This window comes from Podarcis cretensis (genome assembly GCF_951804945.1).
Source record: "Podarcis cretensis genome assembly, chromosome: 10".
Lineage (NCBI taxonomy): Eukaryota > Metazoa > Chordata > Lepidosauria > Squamata > Lacertidae > Podarcis > Podarcis cretensis.
In genome coordinates, this window is record NC_137179.1 from 27,228,196 (window position 1) to 27,253,941 (window position 25,746).

Below are 25,746 nucleotides of genomic sequence, written 5' to 3' on the forward strand. Positions count from 1 at the left end.
AGGTGGACATCAGTCAGGCAACAGAAATCACAAATATGGCTGTAGCGGTTTCTTTGAGTTCTGCCTTCAGAACCAGGTCTTTTATACACCTTAAAATTGTATTCCAAAGTCTGCAATTGCAACAAACGCTACCAGGAATAAACCAAAGCTCATAATAAACATCATGACTAGTTTCAAGCCTCTTGAATCAAAAATAATTTGCTTAAAATGAAAACACAGCATTTTACACAATACTTTTCATCTCCAAGACACTTCACAAAGATTAATTAAAATGTGCCAAAGTTTTTTGTGTTTTTTTAAAGACTGCCATCTTATCAGAAAGAAAGCCAAATGTTTTTGGGAAAGTCATGAGCAGGGCATGGAGGCACCAGCAGTTCCTCATTGTGTGCATCTCAGCATCTGTTATTTTCAGATACAGTGCTTCTGAACATGGAAATCACATTTAGACACCATTGCTAATAAACCATTAATAAAAGTATCTACCTATGATTTTTTATAACCTTTGATTAAAACATCATCACATCATATGTTAGTGAATTCCACAGGTCCTTTTTTGTCTGTCCTGAATCTCCTACCAACAAATTTCATCGTATGATCCAGAGTTCTAATGCTATACATGGGGGGGGGGGCTCTTGTGCACTTTTTCCATACTCTTCCTGATTTTATAAACCTCATGTGTCCCCCTTAGTTTACTTTTCTAAACTTAGAATACCCAACAGCATTCTGGTTGAAAAACACTCCTGACAATGTTTCCTGCCCTCTCTCTGACTTGGCTTTGTGACATCGTCATATTGTCAAATATGATTGGTTGTACCATGTCATCACACTGCCTACATGAACCTTGATTGGCAGGAATATTCTCAGGAATAAGTCACTTAAAAACAAACAAACAAAAACATCAGCTGCAGATTGTGGGATGCAGCAACTATCAACATGTAATGTAAGCAAAGAGTTTGTTGAAACTTAAAAATCCCCTTCTCACTCCAGAATATGTGGGCAAACACTCAGCACAACCACAATTGACTAGCAATGAGTGGTTATTAACATTCCTGATGAGACTGACCAAGAAGCCTGAGCTCTAGGAAATTATACTAGAGATTTCCAGCAACAGACCTGCTCTAAACCCCATGGAAGATTGGACAAAGCCTCTTGGGGAGTTTAACAAAATTTGGATTTGTCTTAATGGTATAAATAAGGAGCAGCCAAAAAATCGAATTAGGTCCAAAATGGAAATGAAGCCAGAGGAGCAGGAAATGCAATTAATGCACAATACATTCACATTGACTGGGATTTGCCCTACCATTAAGGTGAGCATCTAGCTTCCATAGTTTTTTCTATCTAGTGGTTCACCACTGGGAGAAAGGATTCCACACACAAGGATTCCACACTCCATTCATTGAAGAACTCTGCACTTCTATATACTTTACACACTTAATGCTTCCCCAAGGCCAAACTAAGGCAATTAGGTCCAAAATGGAAATGAAGCCACAAATGAAGCCCCTGGGGCAATTCCCCCCAAAGCTGCCCCCTTCCTCCCTGAAAGTAATGCATGAAATGACATTAAAAAAAAACAAACTACATTTTTCAAAAAACAACAACACACACATGACTTTGCCATTCTGGGTGGTCCTATTAAATGTATTGTAACCATATACTGGCTATTGGCTTTTTCTAAGGGACTGGCACAACTATTTACAATGTTTTTGTTCATTCCATGGTTGCATATAATTATATGCCCATCATTATATGAGGACAGTTGACATGCAGCTTAATCCTATTCATGCTTATTCACAATTAGGTGCCACTGTAAACATCTGTGCAAATGGGCACAGGATAGTACATTTCAAGCAGCAACCACCAAAAGGAAATAGTAGTGATTATTATTTATTAAATGTGTACATCACCCTTCATCCATAGATCTCAGGGTGGTTCACAACATAAAATTACAGTATAACAAACACAAAATACATAATGAAATTAAGAACAAAAACCCCCAATAATCTCTCATCTTACAGACTTCCTTGTAATAAGTTGCTGTAGGGGAGGGACTGTGAGCAGCATTTGAAATTCACCAGGTGCATTTTGCACCTGGCTTGGGGCCACTTGAGACCAAATGAAGATGCCTGGGCGCCAGGGTGCTGCCTGACGTCTACACCATGTGGAGGTGCGTGCCTGAGGATCCTTGGATCTTGACTAGCAACAAATCCTGTAGAATCTGTTATGTTTTATCTGCACAATCAGAATGAATTTCAGGAACCAAAAAGTCATATTGAAAAATATGACTTCCGAGCCATCTTGCCCCAAAATGGAAACTATGCATTCAGTTTTGGTGACTGTAACCCTAGTTTAAGGAGCCATTGGGCACCTAGCTTATATATGTGAATTTCTAACATTGTTTATAGGTAACATCATAGGAGGGATGTTTCTATAAAGAAGGTGCAACTTGTTTCTAGAGAGAATGTGCAACTTGTTATTATTTTTGCTACTTTCAGGAATTTTTGCTACTTTCAGGAATTGTAATGTTGCCAATGTAATGCTGTTACATTCATAGTATCAAAATGTTTTCTTTGTATGTTGTTACATTTGCTATTATGTTCCTACTTTTTTTATTCCTGCTACAAAATTGTTTTGTGATTGTTGATTTTGTGATGCATTGCTGTTTTCCTTTCATAAGCCGCTTTGAACAGTTTTTATAGTAGGTGATGAATTCCTACCACCAGCAGCCATCAGCTTTTGAATCACCAAGCAAAAAGCTACTCACTTTCCGAAGCCAGTTTGCACTGAAATCTGGGTTACAAGAAAGGAAAAATATTCATTAAAAAGGACTGGATTCTGAAGAGCAACATGCAATTACTCCTGTCAAAATGAACAAGAATATCCCTGTGCAGGTTAGGCAGGCTTCGTAACGCACTGCATCTTGGTACAGAATTTATAAGAACGCTTCATTTCCACAAGAGACGTACAAAGCAACATATGCTCAAGAAAACTCACAGGAGAGATGTTCTGTGCACCAACACAATTTATCTGTCAAGAGAATGACCTTACCTAGGTGAAAATGTACTTAAAATTATCATTCTGTGCCAGAAAAGGACACAAATATTTTGTTACAAGCTCACGGAGTATAAATTCTACCTTCTTCTGTGCTGCAGTTTATTGAGAGGACACTCTTTAGAATTCCAGAAAAGTTCAATAGCTTGCAGACGGTATCTGGCTTTTTAATATTCAGTGCTATTCCTAGCTCTCTTTCACACATACTCCAACATCTGAAAGGATTATTATCCTTCTGTATAATGCAACCCAAAATCCATAATATCTTATGTGAAAACAGAGGAGAGCAGCCAGACCCTTGCCGATTAGTTTAAGCCCTCTATCACTAGTATATTCTTCCCTACGCATTTCCAAAGTATATTAGAGGAACAGTATTTGCTAATGGGTTACATCAATGGAGATGTTCAGCCACAGCACACATTCCAGGCAGGATATATGAAAGCAACAAAGGCAATGTGGGGATCCAGCTTTAATATCCATTAACTAATTTGTGGGTTCTCACCCCCCCCCCCAAAGCTACTAGCCCATGAATGACTCTGCAGTAAGTTCATTGTGCATTTTACATGGCCACTAAGCCCTGCTGACCACAGGATTTGTAAACCACCACAGACAACCAAAACAGCAGGACAATCCAAGACCTGGAAAGTTTAAACTTCAGATCTGTTTGTGTTATTATAGATTTGTAGTTGACAAGGCCTGTCCCGCAGTCAGTTCTGAGTCCTTAGAAACACACACACCTTGAGAGACTGCATCTAAATGCTTTGCAAGTTACCATTTGGTACTTCATGCTCAATATCACACCTCAGCATTCCGATCTGCTTGGGTTTAGTTAAGATATTTCCCTCTGCTGCAAGAGTGTTTACAGATACCAATTTGTCTTAAGCACAAGACCTCTTGGCAATAAGGGCTTGGTACTCTTGCTTATTATAGCAGCTTATTGTGACAGTATCTAGGTTTCCAACACTGGGGCGGGCGGGCAGGGGCTGAGGCAGTAGGAATACTAGTCCCTCTAGCATATTGCTGAAGTAAGAGGCTGAAGAATACAAATAGCAACACACTCAGCACTATTTCTGTGTTAAGTTAAAATATTGCCATTTCCAGCAGAGCACTTCTCGAAAGTGTAAGCAACCTTAGGTTAATTTATCAAAGTTCCTATACTTCTTAGGTGCAAAACTGTCAATAAATAGTCATTTATATGACATTTTAAGTTTAACTCAATCACATGTACAAGTCCCCTTTCCTGTGGGAGTCACCATCAACAGACAGGAAACCAAGTTTCAAGAAGGTACACATGTATACATCATACACTTACTCTGATTTAGCTGTTACTCTCAGGTACTCTCATAATGGGACGCGGGTGGCGCTGTGGGTAAAAGCCTCAGCGCCTAGGGCTTGCCGATCGAAAGGTCGGCGGTTCGAATCCCCGTGGCGGGGTGCGCTCCCGCTGCTGGGTCCCAGCGCCTGCCAACCTAGCAGTTCGAAAGCACCCCCGGGTGCAAGTAGATAAATAGGGACCGCTTACTAGCGGGAAGGTAAACGGCGTTTCCGTGTGCGGCTCTGGCTCACCAGAGCAGCAATGTCACGCTGGCCACGTGACCCGGAAGTGTCTCCGGACAGCGCTGGCCCCCGGCCTCTTGAGTGAGATGGGCGCACCAACCCCAGAGTCTGGCAAGACTGGCCCGTACGGGCAGGGGTACCTTTACCTTTACCTTTACTCAGGTACATACAGTTAGTAAGGTGCATAATTTAGAATCTCCACTGCATATGTATGCTTGAAAGAATGGTTCTTTATAAAAACACCAAGTAATATTGAAACGTAAGTAAATATTAGAGGGTGGTTAAAGGTGTATTAAGGCTAGGACAATAAACATTGTGTAACTTGCCTAAGAACCTATTCCAGAATTAAGGTCCAGACTCAAACTACTGAGGTCCAATCCAATGGCCATTTCAGTTCTCTCCAACTCAGTTTGAGAAAGAAAAAGCATCTGTGAAAGATTCCATTAGGCAGGAAGCATTGATCAATTGGCATTTTCCAAATGATGTACTAGGACTCTGGGTTTAGAATTTGTGCCCTTGCCAAACCCCTCTCCATTCCACTTTCAAGTAATAATTTGGAGTGGGGGGGGGAGAGACTGAATAATGACTCCCCAACTCAAAACATCTGCATTGGCACATTTGCCTGCAACACTGGCATAACATCATGATTTGTAATGAGCTCTGGCATAGTGGATGGCATGCCCCATTCTAAGCATTTGTTAGCTAATGCAGTAAGTCTAATATCCATAATCCTAACACACATTTACTTGGTAGTAACTCCCAATTATTTCAGCTGAATGTATTTTCAAATAAACATGCTTAGGAACAGACTAAAAAAGGCAGCATTTCTTGAGCTGTTCTGTCCAAAGACCAAACAATGTGCAGCCCATGCAAAGTTTGATATACCCGATCCCAGCTACACTGAAGCTGTGCCCAATTTATGTAGCACTTTTTAATATGCGAAATGCATTTTTTACACCTTGCATTAGACACCCCTCTGCCAAGTTCTCACAGGTCCCATACTAACCAAATTCTATACACGACAAAGTGCAATTCTATACATGCACACAGTGCCAACTACTCAAAATTCTGCTGCAGTTTAATTAATCCATTTTCACATATGCCTCTAACATCAGTCAACCAGGAAGAAAGCCTTTGGTTGCTAGCTGGCAACAACACACCTGCCCAGTAGTTGTTGTTTCTTCTTTTTTAAATGAAGGCAAGACAGAAAAAGAAAAGCCCCCACCCCCATCCCAATTTGATGTAATGCTCAGAAGAGAAGCATATCAGATGGGCTCTGGAATACATAATATGAACCAGGAACCTCTCCAACAGCACTTACATGAAGCACTGCCAAACTTCATATTATCTCTACAGAGTCACTAAGTTGTTTATTTGTTCCCCAAGGAGATCAGCTAAATGAACTAAATGACACAATTCACACAGACTGATAACAACAGAAATCTGTCCAAGACACCAAACCTAAAGCAGTACAAGGGAAGAATCCGCCCCAATTAAACAGCCATCTAGCTGAAAGCAATCTGTTCCTTGAAAGTGTCCCATTTAACCAGATTGTCTATTAAGAGGGCATTGACTTTAATAAATTCAGAGAGGACTGAAATAATGTTTACAGCCCATTCATCCTGGAGAAGAAGTGGACACAGCTGATAATGTGACAACTCCTTATTGAACCTAATCGCTTAAGTCAAACCAGCCAGAAAGCTTGCTTCTTGAAATGTTGAAGTGACCTTTCAAACATGCTCATTACTCTCCCTCCCTCCTTCCTCATGCCCCCATGCAGATACACAGCAATTATTTGTTGATACAGCAGAAACACTTTTTTAAAAAAATCTATTATACAAGGTATACAACAAAGACCTTTTAGCCTGCGGAATAGGCAAGTTTTCAAGATACACAGGGCTGCACATTTAAGCACAGTTCTTAATCAATATCTCCTGCCCAGGGCTAGCTTTGATGGTTTTGCTGTCCACGATTCTCATCTCTCCACACATTAAACAAAACAAAACAAAATCCCTAAGGCTGCAATCCTAATGACCTATGCTAGTAGAATGGTTCAAGAATTGAAGCAAGTAGTAATTGACTCCTCAGCATACATGGTAAGGTTCAAAGAGAGCCTATCTGCCTCCTTTTTCTCCCCAACCACAAAATCTGTTCCTCTACTTGGTGGCTAAGATCCACACACACATACTGAGACCTCAACAGACAACAGTTTATCCATAAGCTCTGAACAGGTTCTTCTGTCCATTCCACCCTGGATACTTTTCACAAGTTACACACAACTCAACAGTGATGTTGAGAGGATTCAGTTCCATCAAACATTTTGTTCTTTACTTTCATGGGGGTCTTAAAGCTTCACTTTGAAGATGGTCTGTTTTTGAGTACCAACACCCAAATGACACCCTTTCTGAACAGCAAGTACCACTTGAAAGTAAATAAAGTCAATAGCCCACTTCTTTGCTTACTGAGGTCTCTGTGACTTTAAGGAAATCCTTTGCACATCAGTGAAGTGAATGCAGGTGGCAACTGCCATCTTCCTGACTTTTGTATGTTTTGGTCGTGCAATAAGCATCATAACTATTTTTTGAGCAAAATGTATGAGAATGAATCCAGTCCTAGACAAATGACTTGCCTTCCAAATCAAACCCGGTCTCCTTTTAGCCACCGCCAATGGAGATAACTGGCGGTGGTGCATTCCTTCGACCGGCTCAAGACAACTGCGATCCTACCAACATTCACGGAAATCTGGGAGGCTTGCTTCGGAGTAACCGTGCAAACAACAATGGGCTGCACAGAAAGGAGCGCGGCTCTTGAGAGATGGCTGCGATTGTATATCTCGAAAAGAAGCCCAATTCGTCAGGAAGAAGAATACACAAAACGAGGCAGCAGCAGCAGCAGAAGTGAGGCTGGAATTCCATCCACGCCTACTTGGGGATGAACTCCAGTGAACAAAACGGGACTTTCTTTCACGTAAAATGGGCGTCGGATCGGGCCGCACGCTTATTTAAAGGGGAATACGGAGGAGAAAGAAAGAAAGAAGAGACGGAAGATGCTCCCCCTCTTCTTTCTCACAGAGCAATACCCGGCTCAGCATCACCGCCCAAGCCCCAAACAGCCTCTTACCTTCTCTGGTGTTGCTGCTGCTGCTGCGGAGAGGTGCTTTGCCAAGGGAGGGGGGGGGATCCCCTGTGAGGCTGGCCGCTTCTAAGCCGGGCAGCTGTTGGGCTCCTTCTCGGAACCAAAGGCACCCGGAACAGACGCAGATCCTCTTCTTTCTACCAATCTAATTTACTCGCGGGGGGGGGGGGAGCGATGGTTCAGGCTGCGCGAGAAAAGCAGGCGCCGATCCAGCGCTTTCGGAGGATCTCTCCGGCGGTCCCAGACTATAAGGCAGCTCAGCTGGTCCGATCTGCGTGCGAGCAGCGGAGGAAGGGGGGGGGAGAGAGAAGCAGGAGCAGGAGGAGGAGGGAGAACCGGGAGCCCCCCTCCCCGGTCGCCTGCTCAGGGCCTGCCGGCTCCTCCTTCCCCCATGCTGTCCTGGGGAGGAGGCAACCCCCGTGGCCCGCCGGGCGCCTCGCGCTGCGCCCAGGCCCCCGCGGGCTTGGCCCGGGGAGGGGCACGTCCCGTTAGCTCCGCTGCGGCCTCCCCGGGGCCTGCAAGCACGCCGGGCGGGGGAAACCCAGGCCCGGGCAGGGCTCGGAGAGGCTGGTGTGGGGAAGCCCCTCAAGAAGGTCGCGGACGACGAAGAGGCGGCGGCGGCGGCGGCGAGGCAGCCCGGTCTGCGTGGCCGCTGGGTGCCGCTCGGGCTGCCTTGGCGGCGGCGCTTCAATCACTCGCTCTCCTTCCCAGCAGCGCCGCGCCGCGCCGCGCCGCCGGCTCTCCAAGTGCCACCACTTCGGCAGCCGGCTTCGGCGCTCCGGGAGAGCCGGGCTGCCCCCCGCCCGGAGGGATGGCAGGCAGGCAGGCAGGCAGGCAGGAAGGCGGGCTCCGGGCGGCGCTAAGCGAGGCTGGCCCCTAGTGTGGCTACTGGCAGGCAGGCAGGCAGGCGGGCTGCTTCTCTCTCTGTCTTGCTCGCTGAGGGGGAAGCCGACTAAGGCGCCGCCGCTCCGCCTCAGCTCCCGTTGCCAGCAGGCTGCGCGCCCTCGCGCCCGCCCCAGCCCAAGGAAGTGGCCGCTCGCTCAGCGGCAGCTGCAGCCACTGAGGATCTGTGTCATGTCTGTCTGTGCAGCGGAGGGGATGGGCGGCGAGGAGCCGAGGCGGGGCCAGCCCGCCGACACACACACGCCGCCCTGTGACGGGCGGCGAGCCAGGGCCCAACCAGGAGCGGCCCCCTGCTGCAGAGCCCTCCCCCTTCCAGCCGCCCTCCCCTCGCTTGTCGCCTCGCTGAGGAGAGAGGCAGAGAGAGGGGAAGGGAGCGGAGCTCGCGAGTTAGCGGAGAGGGTATTTCCCTTCACCGCGGTGGCTAGACTGAGGGGAAAGAGCCGGAGGGCGAGCCTTTTCCCCGCTCTTCCGCTTGTTCTCTGTCCCGCTTCTCGCACCTCCCGGCGGAGGCGGTGCCTCGCTGAGGAAAAAGTCCGGAGAAACCCCGCGAAGTGCTGGCGGCGGGCACCAGCGCGGACACGCTCTCCGGCTCCTCACGCGCCCGCCTCCTGCTTCTTATGGGAGCCTAGAAGGAGCAGTAGAGGCTGCTGTAATAATCCGAGTGAAAAACGGCCGCCAGCTTCTAGCCATGTGCGTGTGTCTCTAGACAGGGAACTGGTGGTGGCTCTTTCTCCCTCGGGCGGGCTGGGCTTCCTTTCGACAGAAGCGCCGGATCCCGTCCCGCCTTCCTCCGCCTCTTGCGCTCTGCTGGGCCGGCCGGAGTTACACAGGGGAGGGATGAGGTTGGAAAACCCTCCCTGGAGCCTTTCACACGACGACGCCTTCGCGTGTTCCAGAGCGGGGGGGGGGGAGGCCCTGTGCAAGTTCTGGGGCCAAGAGGGAGCCCGGCACAAAGGGCTTTGAAAGCGGGGGCGCAGTTTTAGCGTCGCCGAGCTCGCTGCGGTCTTCCGCAGTTTCCATGGGGACAACGCGGCCAAGTTAGCGCCCTCAGCCCCTCATGAGCTTTGCGAGCCCGAGCCTGTTGTGCAGACTCGCGCGGCGCTAAGGTGCCCTGTGTCTAGTCCTGGCTAAGTGTTCCCAGCGCTCTGTGCTGGCGGAGGACAAAGTCAATGAGGAGCCCTCCAGATGTCGTGGACTACAACTCCCATCAGCCCCGGGGAGTCCCAGCAGCAGCAGGCAGGGCAGCGCGTTGGCGACTCCTTATTCTGCTGGACTTCCAGCTACTCTTGTCCCCCGCAGAGGGTTTCCCATCACCTGATCCTTTAACCTGGAGATACCAGAGATTGAACCTAGCCACCCTTCCATTGGACTCTCTTTTCCAGCAAAGTAAATATAGGTGTCTTAGGAGTGGACTGCTAAAATTTTCCCTGAACCATAGCTGTCAACGTTTCCCTTTTGTAAAGGGACATTCCATTATTCCGAATAGGATTGCTCGCAAGAAAAGGGGAAAATTGACAGCTATGCCCTGAACTAGTCTGACCTCGGTTTCAAATCGAGATCCCTTCCCTTTCATGTTTGTTACTCACAGCTGTAGAGTTGGACTTCCTTCCCTCCCTCCGTTTCCTCATTAAAGATGTACAGTGGTACCTCGGGTTAAGTACTTAATTCGTTCTGGAGGTCCATTCTTAACCTGAAACTGTTCTTAACCTGAAGCACCACTTTAACTAATGGGGCCTCCTGCTGCTGCCGTGCTGCCGGAGCATGATTTCTGTTCTCATCCTGAAGCAAAGTTCTTAACCTGAAGCACTATTTCTAGGTTAGCGGAGTCTGTAACCTGAAGCGTATGTAATCTGAGGTACCACTGTAATGGGTTAATCCCATATGGCTCACAGGTGCATGATGTTTCAGTGCAACAAAATAACATCTAATAATTATGCTGCCATCAAAATGTCAATATTCCACATATTAAAATAATATCTAATGTCCTGGTCCCATTAACATGTCAGATTTTAATGCCACTTCCTTGAACTCATTTCTTCAAAAATAAAAATAAATATGAATAAAAATGTAGCAGAGTTTGTTCTTGTGACACCTTATTTTTTGACATGTGTGGACCAGGGGCACCTGTCTGCAAAGTACAGCATTCTTCTAACTCATTTCTTCCACTCCATTAGGGGGGTGCAAAGTGGATTATTGCCATAAATCAACCTATTAAGAAAGAGCCTTTGTTTGAGAATAGCCCAAGGAGTTAAGCATAAAGAGAACAAAACATTTTAAGCAGCTGAGAAGCACTTAACAAATAACAGTTTATTTTTTAAAACCCTCTGAGTTGTTTCCATTTAGCCCATCCACCCTTTTCACATGGATGGTGGAGGTGTGAGCATATATGCCATGAATAATAATGTAAATATTCATGGGAGAGAATGATACAACTAAACATTCACTGCTGCTTTTTTAAAAAAAATCTTTCCAGAGCGGTAACAGAAAATTATGGGGAGGAATGACATCTTCGGAACGCTTTAGACTACCACAGATACTTCAAATATTAAGTTGTTTCCTCGTAACAGCCACTTAAATAGGGTGGCTTGCTTAGGAGTGAGGAGTGTTTTATTGAAGGTTTAAAGAAATATAGGAGCTTTAAAAATAATATTTTGCAGCAAAGTCTACCAAAATATCTTGAACTTCAGAACTGTTTACTTAAGGGAAGATAGCATTTGCCATACCGCATCAAGGCATTCGTCCATCAAGTCTAATATCCTGCCTCCAGCAGTGCCCACTGCTGAATGCTTTACAGTCAGAGTTATATCAGATGAACTGAAGTATACCATAAAGCTCAACATGGCAGTGATATCATTTAACTGTTATGGACTGGGACGGTTGACATGCAATGACACCCCGGAAAACCATATGAAAAATATCTTGGCAAATCTACAATAGCTGCTGAGTTCCAACAAGAAATGATGATTTGGAGAAACACTGTATGATATGCTGGCAGTTCTTTTCTCAAGCTAGGAGGACAACTGCAAGCACCCTACCCTAGATAATTATTCTGTACTAAGGAACAAGGCTGTCACTTAAGCAGTCTTTTAGCATAGCCTTTTAACATAGCCACATTCCAATTGTCTAGAATGAAATCACAGGCCAAAGGAGAAGGCATAGATGGGTGTATCTGAATGAGTTTCAAGAGATCTAAAATACTTTAGCCACTTTAATGCATTACATGAAGCAAAACAAAAAACCAGGATCACTGGGGCAAGTGTCCTCACTTTCCATCTCCAAATAGTATAGTCAGCTAGACACCAAAATATGAACAACAACCAAGCCTCTTGAAAAAGGAAATGTTACAGCTGTAAGTTTGTACCATGTGGGAAAAGACTGTGTTTCAAGGGGTGCTTTGCATGAAGCAAGTCCCAGGTTTAGTACCTGGTAACTCCAGGTGGGGCTGGAAAAGACAAAGGTCTAAAACCCTGGAGAACTTCTGCTGAACCAAATAGACTGACTTTTGTGGAAGTTAAAGTATTTTTCTATCTTGTTTCTAATTGTGCCTGGGAGAATCAATTCAAGATATGGGAAGTGGCAGAATGTTTCACGAGTATGTATATTTTAACCATTGACAATCCCTCACATTTACATAATGTTTGAAGTAGTCTAGGATGTGGCAAAGGAAATAAAGAGTAGATGGTTAACCACTGGTATTTAACCACAAATGAATTTGGCTTAAAAGATTGAAGTTCCTCCATTAGTCTAGGCAACAAGAGCCATAAAGAAGCTTTCCCCAGGAAAAGCAAATCAATCATCAGACTAAGGCAGAAAGTAATGATTTGCTGCTCTATTTATTGAATTGTGAGTCACCATAAAAGCTACCAAATGCGTGCAATAAAAGCAAAAGGGGGAAAAACTGCTTCTCACTTAATTGGCATTTACTTAGACAATAAAGCAAACAATCTTACATGATAATATACAAGTTGTGTGACTTGCATATGAAATAAAAGAACTACTCTTGTCAACTTCATAGGCCATACTTTTACTCCTGGGGACTGATGACTTTCATTGGGTTTGTATCCGCTGGCACTTAGCAATGGGTCAATAAGCAACCATCTGAAGAGATCTGAAGAGGTTGTGACTTGGACACCGATTTGGGGACTGGGGCAATGGGGCAGAGGATCAGGTCCTGATTACTAATACAGGCCATAGTCACACCATACATTTAAAGCATTATACCATTTTAAACACTTTAAACAGAATCCTAGGAACCGTAGTTTGCTAAGGGTACTGAGATTTGTCAGGAGAACCTTGTTCTCCTCATAAAGCTACGGTTTCCAGAGTTCCCCAGGAAGAGGGATTGATTGTTAAAGCACTCTGAAAATTGTGGCTGAGAGGACTAGAGGGCCTCTAACAACTTTCAGCACCCATAAACAAACACACTTTCCAAAAAATCTTTGTAGGAATTCATGGCTGTTTAAAGTGGTATCATAGTGTTGTAAATAGATTATGTGAATTCAGCCACAATCTGGTCTTGGGATCTTCAATCCAGTTGGGGCCCCATCTGAATCGCACAACTAGTTTAATGTGGTTCCTCTCGCCATGCATAATCCTTCAGGCTAGTTAAAATGCAAGCAAATTATTCTGCAGTGTAAATGTTAAGGGAGCTTCCAAATTCAACCCGTTTCATCAAGGTAACAGGGAGCACGAAGAGGTAGGTGGCAGGATTCTGCCCTGCTGGTTCTCAAGATAATAATGCATGATAGTTGGGTATGTTAATGGGGTTCTATCAGGAGATAAAGGAAATATATTCCACACTGCTATGATCCTTCTCTCCCTTCTGGACTAAAGATATGCTCCCCCACCATAGCAAAAAAAAAGGAAGGCAGCACCATATGCAAATATATGTCATAAGCTACCCTATAGGCTTACGCATGCTTAACCCTGCTTCCAACTCTTTGTTGCATTTACCCAAGAGAAATTACTTGTGCAGCCAGATCATGTCCATGCAATTTACTCAGATGTTGCATGGTAACTTCACCCACCTTTTTTTTTTTTTGCTTGTGACACACTTGTACTTTGCTTTGCACATGCGCAGAGGCAGCTTCTGTATTAGTAACTCATCCCTATACTAATCTAGGAGCACTGAAAACAGATTCTAGTGCTGAGCTCTTATGATCCATGGCTCTTTCCCTGTATTTTGAGTGGAGGGAAGCATATTTCTTTGCCTCTTCCAAACTTTATTGTCAATACAATTAGAGTCAAATTATGAAATGAGCTTTCTATTACCAGAACCCTATGAGATGTACCATTTCAGCTGTAATCTTTTAATTATTTTTTTTAGGCAGGGGGAAAAAAGTTGTGTAGCTAGCACCTATAAAACATGGCTGGCTGAATTCATTTTACTTTCAAAAGGTGTTGAAATTAAATCTCCTACTCTCTGCAGATGGTTGGAGATAGGGATCAAAACATTGTTAACCCTTCCCACACATAAATGAGAAAGCATTACAAACATAATTGAACAAGAAATCAATTTAAAACCAACAACCACAAAACAATTTTCAGAGGAGAGGGGTAGCAATGTAAGTATATTCCAGGAAAATCAACAAAGTCTTGTAGCACCTTAAACCATAACAAATGTATTACGGTCCAAGCTTTCAGACTACAATCTGCTTAATCAGGTATATAAACTGGCAGGTAGGTGGTTGCTGGAGAGAGGGACTGTTAGATAACAGAGAAATGAAATGCAAAAAGTCCAAACTATTACGGTTATATTAAATGTGTTTTATGCAAATCATCATGGTGACCATTTACAAAGCAGTGTGGATGATGGTACAAGTATCCTGGCATTGATAAACCAATGAACATCTGCAGTGATAAAAGCCCATTATCTCGTTTCAGGGCCCAGGTGACAGAACTTCTTGAGAAGTTGTATTTCAGTGGTTTTATACTGGAAACTCTATTTGAAGTTTCGACTTCAAGAATAGTCCCCTAAAGGTGAGTAACACAATATCCTGAGAGGTTGAAATGTCCCCCCACTGGTTTCTTTGAATATGTCTCTCTCTGATATCAGACTCTTATCCATTTACTCTTTTCTATAGAGACTGGGGGGTTTTTTTGGTCTTATGTGGAATGCAGAACAGCATTGCTTGCAGATGATAATATATATCAGATTAAATTAAGTCCAGGTGCAATTTTTATTTGGCACATGTGGTGTTGGATGTGGGGCAGATAAACTCATGGCTGCAAAAGAACCATTGGGGGCATTAATTTCTTCACTTGTGATTCACAGCTACTGGCGAGGCACACTGCCTCTAACATTGGGGATAAAGACTGGCGCTGACAGAGTATTCCTTTTGGCACCTGGTTAAGACACCAAGGCTTTTTGCACAGGCTTTTAAATTTTACTATATGGTTTTAGCTGTCTGAATGGTTTTGGTTTATTAGCTCTCCATTTTTATGACATTGCTTGATTTGATATTGATTGTTTTAATATTGTATTGATACTTGGAACGTTTATGCATGCTGCCCTTTAGAACCCATGTTTGACTTAAGATGTTGTATTAATTTTCTAAATAAATAGAGTGAATTAGAGTGGCTGGCAAATGAGAGGGCAAAAGAAAGTGTCAATTGGAAAGGGCTCTGATCATCTGTATCTGCCTGTGCAGCCAACAGCTTCTGAATTATCCAGCGGTTTGCTACATGGTTGGTAAGCTATTACTATGATTCCCTATAATTTGGTTTGAGAACATATGCACATGTATTTTCCAATCATCAAATCATAGAATTGTAGAGTTTGAAGGGACCCTGAGGGCCATCTAGTTCAACCTCCTGCAATGCAATGCTTACATGTCTACTAATTAGAGTGGCCATTTATGTATTGCTAAGCAAGAGAAAAACTTTTCCCCAAAAGAGGACAATAGAGAACACAAGTCTGGGGGGAAATGCATCTGTTAATTTATATGCATAAATGCAAATTTAGAAATGACTAAATGAAATAGTAACACAATACAATTCACCATGGTGTGGAAGACTGGGACCAGGTGGTCTGTGTACCTGCTTAGTCTGCTGCCCAGGTGCCAGCTATTGATGGACAACTTCAAGGCCCCTGCTCATCCTGCTTATGGTTATTTATTTTGAAACCAGACTTAGACCAGTCAGCACTTCAAGCAGAGGACTGTCCCCTGGCTGCACTTCACTAATGTCCTCTGTAAAGTAGGACACATGGCCACCCTGGTACTAATTAAACAGGCAGTTGGCTGCAAATTTCTCTCTCCTGTCCAGTATCGTGGGTGTATCTTCTAAAACAAAACAAGAACTGAACAAAGAGAGAGAAAGTTCTTCCACAAATTAATAACTGCCTTCCTCTGTACGTTCCTTCACACTCACTCTGAGGCCCTGCTTGAAATTCCTTTACCTCCAGAGTTGAAGGAATCATATTTCAAATTCATTTATTGGTAATTGATCACCAGGCCATTGCAAAACAAAAGTTTAACAAAGGGGGATATACACCTGAATAAAAATTACAAAAAGGAACTTAAATAATATGGACACAGGTTGAATTCAAATTATACACACAGAGAGAGAAACAACCTTAGAATTCTGAATTTTCCTACTGAACTACATCATTCTCCATAGGGAAAGTATTATTCCTATTTTGACATATGGTAAAAATGGCAGAAATGTGAATAACGTGATATAAAACATTAGGGTGTGGGAACATGAACCAATAAAATTATTAATCTCCCTAGCAGGACACAGCACTCTCCCCTTAACATCATGGGAAATGTGCAGTCTTTGCAGCTACATTTATATCTTTTCCTCATAGCAGATCAATAATGGAACGTGATCAAGGCAATTCCTTGTGCTGGGAGCTTTTGTATACTACAGGGGCAGTGCAAGAGTCCAACGTGGGGATGTGGTTTACCACATAGCCTCACAACTTATGAATTGGACCATTGATTTTAACTACCCAAGTCTCTGGTGATACGATGATTCAAGAAGAGTATTGTTTGCGGTAATAGGCCCTGTGCAGAGGTCCTAAGCAGTGCTGGATTCTTCCCTTTGAAACGTGAAGAAGGCTGAGGGAGCATGCAGGAGGTGTGTAAGGCTGGGAGGTGGTGGTGAGGTGTTTCATAGGAAATGTGCTAAGCACTAAACATCCAGTTCCCACTTTGCCACTGCACTGAACACAATTACATTTACAGCAGGGGCATGCAGGGCTTACCTAACTTGGATCAGCAGGACAGCTTTCCATCAGAGTATAGCTGAAAGCTTTGCAACAGAAAATAGACCAAATGTAATCCTTCCAGAAAGCAAGCCCAAGCCCCACATCATAAAGTAAATAGGTCTACTGCATGATGGCAACAGAGACCCAGGAAAGTGGAAATGTTGTTAAACAAAGACTGGAGGGGAGTGTTTGGGAATGGGAGTGATTCATTCACTTATGCTGACACAATCCTATTAACCAGTATGGTATATTGCCCTCTGATACTATAACACATCTCAAAAGTCTTGCAGAGGGAGCCCATTGTACCTTGTATTCCAGTCATGTGGGGCTAAGCTTAACTGGTGTATGAGAGAGAGCAACAGAAAGAAATAGACAGACAGCCATGAAACATTTTTATCAGTGATATTGCAAAGACTACCACTGAAAAAGCTCAGACTCCTGCTCCCCCAAATTTCCTGACTGTTTGCATTTGGGATAAGGATGCAATGCCATTGAGCTTGATAGTTAAAATAGTGGTCAGTACAGTAGCTAGCTGAACCTGGAAGCTGCCTAATTATATTAGGTGTCATGCACTAAGGATGTCACCACAAGTTGGCTGGGAAGTAATGTAAAAAGAAGCAGATAAGAAGGAGCAGCAAGACAAGCAGGTGGGAAACAGGAGGAACAAGCAAGTGGACAACCACACTGGAATTTCCATTCCATCTGATAAATTAGGCTCTTATCACAAAAGTTCAATTCATGGAAGCTGATGCCATCAATAGCTAGTAGCCACTGTGGCTACGCTCTGCCTTCCGTGTCAGAGGTAGTAGACCTCTGAATCCCAGTTGCTAGGAATCACAAGTGGAGAAAGTGCTGTTGTGCTCAGGTTTTCCTTTTGAGTTCTCTTTGTGAGTGCTGGACTTGATAGATCAGTGGGGCTCTTCTTATGTTCTTAAATTGTAAGGACGCACAGGGATATTGTCCTTTAGGCCCATTGCTAAGGGTCAGAGCCAGCAGCAGAAGCCCATTGCAGCTAGTTTCAGTTGTGTGGAAACTGATCTTTACAGGCTTATCTTTAAGTACAATAGAACAAGGTCACATGCATGCTATACATTTAAAGCACATTGTTTGGCCCCCAAAGAATAATAGGAACTGTAGTTTGTTAAGGATTCTGGAATTGTAGTTTTGTGAGGGGTTAACTGCAGTTCCCAAGATTCTTTTGAGGAAGCCACGTGCTTTAAATGTATGGTGTGGATTTGACCAGAGAGACTAGGAAAAATTGGACGGATCCTGCTTTAGGACCAGCTCTCCTTAAGAGCTGTTACTTTGTGCATGAACAAAATGCTAATACCTTACTGCAATTTCTGTTGCTTTCTAATTGACACACTTTTATTCATTTTATTTATATAATCTTTGTGTTGCATTCCTCCCTCCAAAGAAAATGTTCAAGCAGTTTACAACCTATCTTAAAATATCAGATAAAACTTTACAAAATGTAAAAATAAAGCATTACAAATGACAATCAAATATAAGATCCACATTTAGGGCAGCATAATTAACAGGAAAACAATATATTCTCTTAAGCATTAAAAAAAATTGAAAATAAAAATAAAATACTATACTGCAATTTAAAAATCCACATATACAAGGCACATTTATAGAAGCTTCACCCACATTTCCGCAGCCCAGGAGCAGCTCCCAAACACATTCTTAGCAATCCTTCATACAGAAACCACACTCTCAAACATTCTCACCAACCATACCCAGCCATCTCTTACCAACCAATATCTGACTTACTGCCTGGTTTTACTCAGCACCACATCCTTCCCATGAGCCTCCATCATGGCAGCACCATGGACAAGTTTTATCCTGCATGATAATATCATTTGCTGCATGATGCTAAGGATAAATAAATGAATTCTCCAATTATTGCTCTGTAATGTAATATGAGCAAGTAATGACACTGAGGAAAACATGAACTAGTTCACATCTATTTGTAATTAACATTCGCTTCCTTTCCTGTCTATACTAGAAAGAAGAGGATGTATCTATATTTAACTCACAGTTTAATATTGTATCTTAAAACCAGATTTACAGACAATTCTATAGCTGAGGCAGGAATGAAGATTTTACTCCTGCTCAAAATGGAACACTTCATTTCCATTAAAATTGTGTGTCTTTTATACATGGAAGGCTTAATTGTTCCCAGAATTGCCTCATTAACTTCAGAAAGGTTTACCATTACAGACCCCAGAACCATGATGCTAATTAGAAAGGAACTGGCTTTAGTCTGAGGGAAGAATTGTGTCTTCTTTGAGAGAAGGCTCATTCAGTCATTGACAGAGAGTGGCTGCCAGACAGTAGAAATTACTGCCAGGTATATAAATTCAGAGAATACCTATAACAAATGCATCAGTCCCAGAGCCAAGCACACTAAACTAAGATACTAAAATAAGCTACTCTGGCATTTAAATAACAAATATTGTTAAGCAATCTGTCAAGTCCAATGCCACCCAACCAAATTAATCATGAATAGTCTCCTGGCCACAGGCTCCTTCTGCACCTAACCAGTGCATTTATGATACCCAAAATGAGGATTCACTGCCAACATTTAATAGCTGCATCAAATCCCATAGAGGAAGGACTGAATTGGGTGAAGCCCATTTTTATTTGAAATATATCTTAACCCTCCTGGTCTGGAAGCTGCAGTCAGGGCAGAATGCAGCTGCTAGGTTGGTGAGTAGGGCAGATCAACACAAGTATATATAAGTGGTCCTGGAAGTTGATTCTGTACCTGCTGCCTCTTTAAGGTGGTAGTGCTAGCCTATACTAGTTTAAACCAACAGATAAATAAAGCAAAATGAAGTGACTGAAAATCTGGGGGTGGGATGGGGGGAACAGAATAGAGAAAAGTTCCCAAAACCACTTAACCCAAGGATAGGGAACCTGTGACCCTCCATACATTGTTGGATTCTAACTCCCATCCATTCCAGATATGACAGCCAATGGTCAGGAATGATAAGTAAAGGTAAAGGGACCCCTGACCATTAGGTCCAGTCGTGGCCGACTCGGGTTGTGGTGCTCATCTCGCTTTATTGGCCGAGGGAGCCGGCGTACAGCTTCTGGGTCATGTGGCCAGCATGATTAAGCCGCTTCTGGAAAACCAGAGCAGCACACGGAAACGCCGTTTACCTTCCCGCCGGAGCGGTACCTGTTTATCTACTTGCACTTTGACGTGCTTTCGAACTGCTAGGTTGGCAGGAGCTGGGACCAAGCAATGGGAGCTCATCCCGTCGCAGGGATTCGAACTGCCGACCTTCTGATTGGCAAGTCCTAGGCTCTGTGGTTTAACCCACAGCACCACCCATCCATTCCAGATATCACAGCCAATGGTCAGGAATGATGGGGGGGCATAAATCAACAACATCTGGAGGGTCACAGTTTCCCCAACTTTGCTTGAGCAAATAGGGAGGTCTTTGCCAGATGTTGCAAAGCTTGCAATGTTGGCACTGGACAGGTGTCTGAATTCCAAAGTTGGGGCTCTACTGCAGAAAATAACATGTTCTTTGCTGAAGCACAGTGCACCTGTCTTAAAAAGGGTAGTGTACTTGGAACAGGGCCTCGGGAAAAGATCTGAAGACATGGGTAGAATGAGATCCTGGAGGATGTGTGTGACAACAGAAGAGTGAAGGTGAAACTAATTGTATGTACAGCTAAAGAAGCATTGTGGATTAAAACAAAACAAAACACGTCAAGGTCCAGTTCTTGCCTTAAAACACTTGGAACAGACAGCTTGTCTCTCCTCCTCAGTGTGCTGATTAGGACTATTCTGCCAAGAGGAAAATATTCAATTGCCCAAGTTATGCTTGCATGCTGTGGCACTTCCGCCCACTCTAATTGAATGTGTTCATGTGCAGTTTCCTGATGGGCTGGATTAATGTGTCAGAGGTTCTGTGTCAAACTGTGCACTGGACGCTCATTACCACTTTGGTTCTTCAGTACCGGTATATCATGGTCCTTCCTTAGCATACTCATAAAGAAACAGCCATACAGAGTTCCCAGGGAAGAGGGATTGATTGTTAAACCACTCTGCAAGTTGAAGCGCTGTGAGAGAAATCAAGGTCTCCTAACTATCAGCACCCTTAACAAACTACATCTCCCAGGATTCTTTTGAGCAAGCCACGACTATTTAAGTGGCATCATAGTGCTTTACATGTATGGTGCAGATGGGGCCAATATAGTCTGTAATGTAGATGGCCACATCTACACCACACATTTAAAGCACTCTTATACCACTCTGACAGCCGTGGTTTCCCCCAAAGTATGCTGGGAGCTGTAGTTTGTTAAGTGTGCTGGGAACTATAGCACTATAAGGGTTCTCCTAAGAAACCTCAGTTGCCAGGATTCTCTGGTGAAAGCCATGACTTTTACAGTGATATCATTGTACTGTAAATGTAAAATGCAGATCTTCATACAAATATTTGAAGGAGAGGACGCAGATATACTGTAAGAGGCATCATATTAATTGTGAATCATAGAATCATAAAATTGTAGAGTTGAAAGGCACCATGAGAGTCATCTAGTCCAACCCCTGCAATGCAGGAATCTTTTTGCCCAACACAGGGCTCAAACCCATGGCCCTGAGATTAAGAGTCTCATGCTGAAGGTTATGAACTCATTTACAGACACCTGTAAATCAGAGATGCCCATCCATTTCCTTTTCCAGCTTTGAGTTGAGCCTAGTCTTCCCCCCCCCCAGATAAATTGTTACATAGTCTTGTCAGCTTTTGAGTAGGTATGGATGCAGAGCTGGGGATATCCCTGACAGCACTGAGAAAGAAAAGGTCACCTCTTTTCAGCAGTGAAACTGTCAGTGCCAAGGGATAATCTTCTTCATCCTCATCAGCGGTTGCTGGGAAAAGCTGGTGCTTAGGTCGAGCAACATGATAGCAGCAAAGCCAATGGCAATTAGCCTGTCAGTATCAAACAGCTCTGCTTTTGTGTTTAATAATTTGCCGGCATTTTATGATTCCAAACATTGCTAGGCCCTATGATTTTCTCTCCGCCTTCCCCGCTTTATTATATTCTGTGGATCTTGAAAGGACAAGAATTACTGGGGTCTGAGCTGATGAACTTGGCTATACCAATGGATGAACTTTCAAAGCTGACGCACGGCATTTTGCTGCGATAAGTGAAGGACAAGATGGCATCCCTCCCCACAGGTGTGTCGTAGTCATTAATGATGTAAATCTTCTAATGGGGCTCAAGATAGCATATATAACATATATATTTCCTTCCCTCCTCCATCCTCATAGCAAATAGTGTAATGCATTGTGAGAAATGAATGGGGTAGTCCTATTTTGTATAGGTAACTGGGGGAACAAACCAATCATGATAGAAGTGATGCCAGTGTGACAACTTGTTTCCTTTTCCATATTAGCCAAGCAACAAACAAAATATTTTCTGTACTCATAAAATATAGTCAGGACCTCCCTAAACTATGCTAGAAAATACCATATGCCAAGAAACTGTTTTGAATTGTGAAAAGAAAAGGTTTCAGCTGAAAGCACACTCCCCCCCCCCAAAGCAAGTTTTACAAGCTAACCCACATGTAAAAATTGCAAATTGCCAGCGCTACTGAGTTTGAATGGACTTACAGTCTGCACTGAATTTTTGTCCTTGTTGTGAAACCAAGAGCTCAAGGTCATGGCTAGATGATCAATAGATCTTTCTGAAGTCATGGTACACTTTTTTAATGGCTCAGTTTCCCATCACTCATTGATTTATGGTTCCACTGTCATTCTGTATTGAGAAAAGTGAGGGAACAGCACCAAGAGGGAGAGGCAGGCGCACAATTGCCAGGAGTGGAATCTTCAAGATATAACAAGTAAAGGAGGAGTCACAGTCAATGCAACTTGTCAGAACGTTTGAGTATCTATGAGAAAAGTGTGTGATAGCACTTCAATTTAAAAATTACATGGGATCGTGCAAGCTCCCTCTCCTGCCCCGAAAAGCCAACTGCTGTTTTGATCAGTTAAACGAACACCACTGCTGCCGAACTCAAGGAAATTGTGTTTCAGTCTAGGGGTATGAAACCTATGACCTTCCTGGTGTTGCAGGACTACAGTTTCCATTATTCCTAACTATTGGCCATACTGCTTGGGGTTGATGGGAGCTGCTGTCCAACAACATCTGGGAAGCTATAGGCTTCATATACCTGTTTTAATACATGGGCTTGGATCCTACTCTACATTTGTACAATAGCCAGAGCTGCATGTGCACAGCCCCAGTCGTATACTACTACTACTACTACTACTAATTTTATAATTTGTAACCCACACTCTGGGTGACTTCCAACTTATATAAAAAACATAGTAAAACATTACACATTCAAAGCTTCAGGGCTGCCTTCAGGTGTCTTCTAAAGGTTATATAGTTACTCATCTCCTTGACATCTGATGGGAGGGTGTTCCACAGGGTGGGTGCCACTACCGAGAAGGCTCTCTGCCTGGAATAATAATAATAATAATAATAATAATAATAATAATATAATATACGAGGAACCACAAGCTCTCCACAGAAAGGGGGAGACTGGGAAACTAAATCCAAGTCCCTATATAAACACTTTATGTTCCCCAAACTGCTATTATAAGTATAGATTCCAATCTGTGTGGTGAGCAATATCAGAAAAAATTTCCCTTCCTAAGGCAGAAACTGAAGCTAGATATTCAGTTCTACAGTTTTCACTGTTACCTGGCTGGCTTTCCTTGAAGCCATTAAAATAATGCTACTACACCACAGTATGAATATTGCAGTTTAGTGCTTAAAGCAGGAAGGCTTAGGATTCAAACTGGGTTGCATCTGGCAGAACTTGAGTAATAGTTGCATGTCCAGGAACTTTTCCAATTTTTTTTTCTTGTGCAGCTTTTAAAATACAAATTGTTGCCCAAGTGGAAACCAATGAGCCCCTGCAGGGCGCTGGTTTTGCCATCTTTGTTAAGCTCACTTGAACCAGACTCCAAAGGATGGTGCAAGATCTATAGTTTAATGATGCACAATTGAATTGGCAACTCACTGGGAGTCAAAGGCAATGTTCAGTATAGAGACTGGTTTATGATGCAATAGGCAAGGAAACCACTTTTTAACACTACAAACCATCTTTGAAAGTGAAGTCTCTGATACCAGGGCCAGTATCCAAAACAACAATATAATTCATTTGGATTTTTGAGATTGGCTTGCTCAAACTGCAAATGGTGTTATTACAGTACCATGGAGAGCTCTGAGTGAGCTACTTGCTCCAGCAAGGACTGGAAATTAAATGAATCCTCCTAAGCCTCTGCCTCCAAGCCAGGCTTCCTCAACCTCGGCCCACCTGATGTTTTTGGCCTACAACTCCCATGATCCCTAGCTATCAGGACTAGTGGTCAGGGATGATGGGAATTGTAGTCTCAAAACATCTGGAGGGCTGAGGTTGAGGAAACCTGCTCCAAGCCATCTCTCCTAGACGCCACCCACTACTGGCGAACTTGCCTCTTAAAGGGTAAATAGACTTTCAACTCTTTGGAGGATTGTGGATTGTTGGTGAAAGTCCTAGGTGAAATTGTCTGCCACTGCCCCAAACTACAGATCCACAAATGAAAAGCAGTGAAAAAATTAAAATACTTTGAAGGCTCAGCTGTTCCCACTGGCATATTCTGGAACCTTAGGGTGAAGGGTGGATAATAAATAATAATAAATCAATGTTTAAGTTATTTTCCAGATGCCACAGCTTTAACTATGGTTTAGTAACTATGGTTAATGTTCACCATGGTTTAGCATTAAGTATAAATGAGGGCATTCTCCTGGGCTGTAGAAAGTATGTTGACTGCAGGCTCTAGGGTTTGTTTCATGGACATGAATGAAAAATAGGTACAATAGCTCTGTGTATATGATATTCCTTCTGATGCATGAGGTCTTAAATCTTTACAGAAATTCATGGAAGACAGAAGTGCCACTAACAATGAGCAGGACAGAACAGGCTTCAGCTTCAAGCTTAGGGTCTCCTCATATATATACAATGCTAAGAAGCTGGGACTGAGTGGATTGATTCACAGTGGTAGTATGGCTTCTTCCCAACAACATGCAGGAATATCCATTGTTGCAGGTACTATAAGGTTGCCATCTTTTTATGGGTAAAGGCTTTGTGACTTTGATAGCTGCATAAAATCAAGTGGTGATGCCTGCTGTAGCATAGAAATGTCAAAAGCTTCGTTGCTTTTCTAGTTCTCATGCAGCTGTTAATAGCACAGATCCTGTTTTAAGAAACTGTAGGCTGTAGGCTGTTGCTGTAGGCTGAATAAAGATAGATATAGCAATTGGATCTGCCATGCCTCCCTATGTGAATTCCTATGTCTCTAAATGACAGTGGTATATGTACCATGGACATATTCCCTGAAAAACCAAACACTCATCTGCTTTTCTCTCTATATAGAATAAGCCGTCTGCTGCTGGTGCAAATCGATGTTGTAATTCCATTGACTTCAAATGTCTCTTTCTCATCAGTCAAAAGGCTGTGGTTTTCTTCTGACAGCTTCAGCAAGGCCAGTGCTCAGAAGATTTCAAACCGGAGGACAGTATGAGAAAAAGAAAGTTCAGTTTATGTCGAGATAAGCCTGAAGAACAAAATGGGCTGAGAAGTGGCAGTGATGGAAACTGAGTTTGAGAAGTTCTGTCACATAATTACATAAAATGGGTCACATAACCTGGGCCCTACTGAATCGTTCAGGGCTAATGGGAGCTGACTGGTGGAAATGTGGCTACTAGCATTCCTCTGGCTGATTACAGATGCTAATGAGAAAATCACATAGGGTACTAATTGGCACGCTCTCGTCAAAAGTAGCGTCTGCAGAAATGAAAATGAGCAAGAAATTGTG

The 25,746-nt window shown here is 43.3% G+C and overlaps 1 long non-coding RNA gene across 1 annotated transcript; it reads left to right on the forward strand.

The window, feature by feature from the left end:
* The first annotated feature begins 884 nt into the window (after positions 1 to 884).
* Positions 885 to 24,960, forward strand: LOC307225400. The gene is made up of 5 exons (XR_013842973.1): positions 885 to 940; positions 14,527 to 14,622; positions 15,209 to 15,334; positions 21,937 to 22,056; positions 24,803 to 24,960. It is a non-coding gene; the product is annotated as an uncharacterized lncRNA (long non-coding RNA).
* The last annotated feature ends 786 nt before the right edge of the window (positions 24,961 to 25,746 follow it).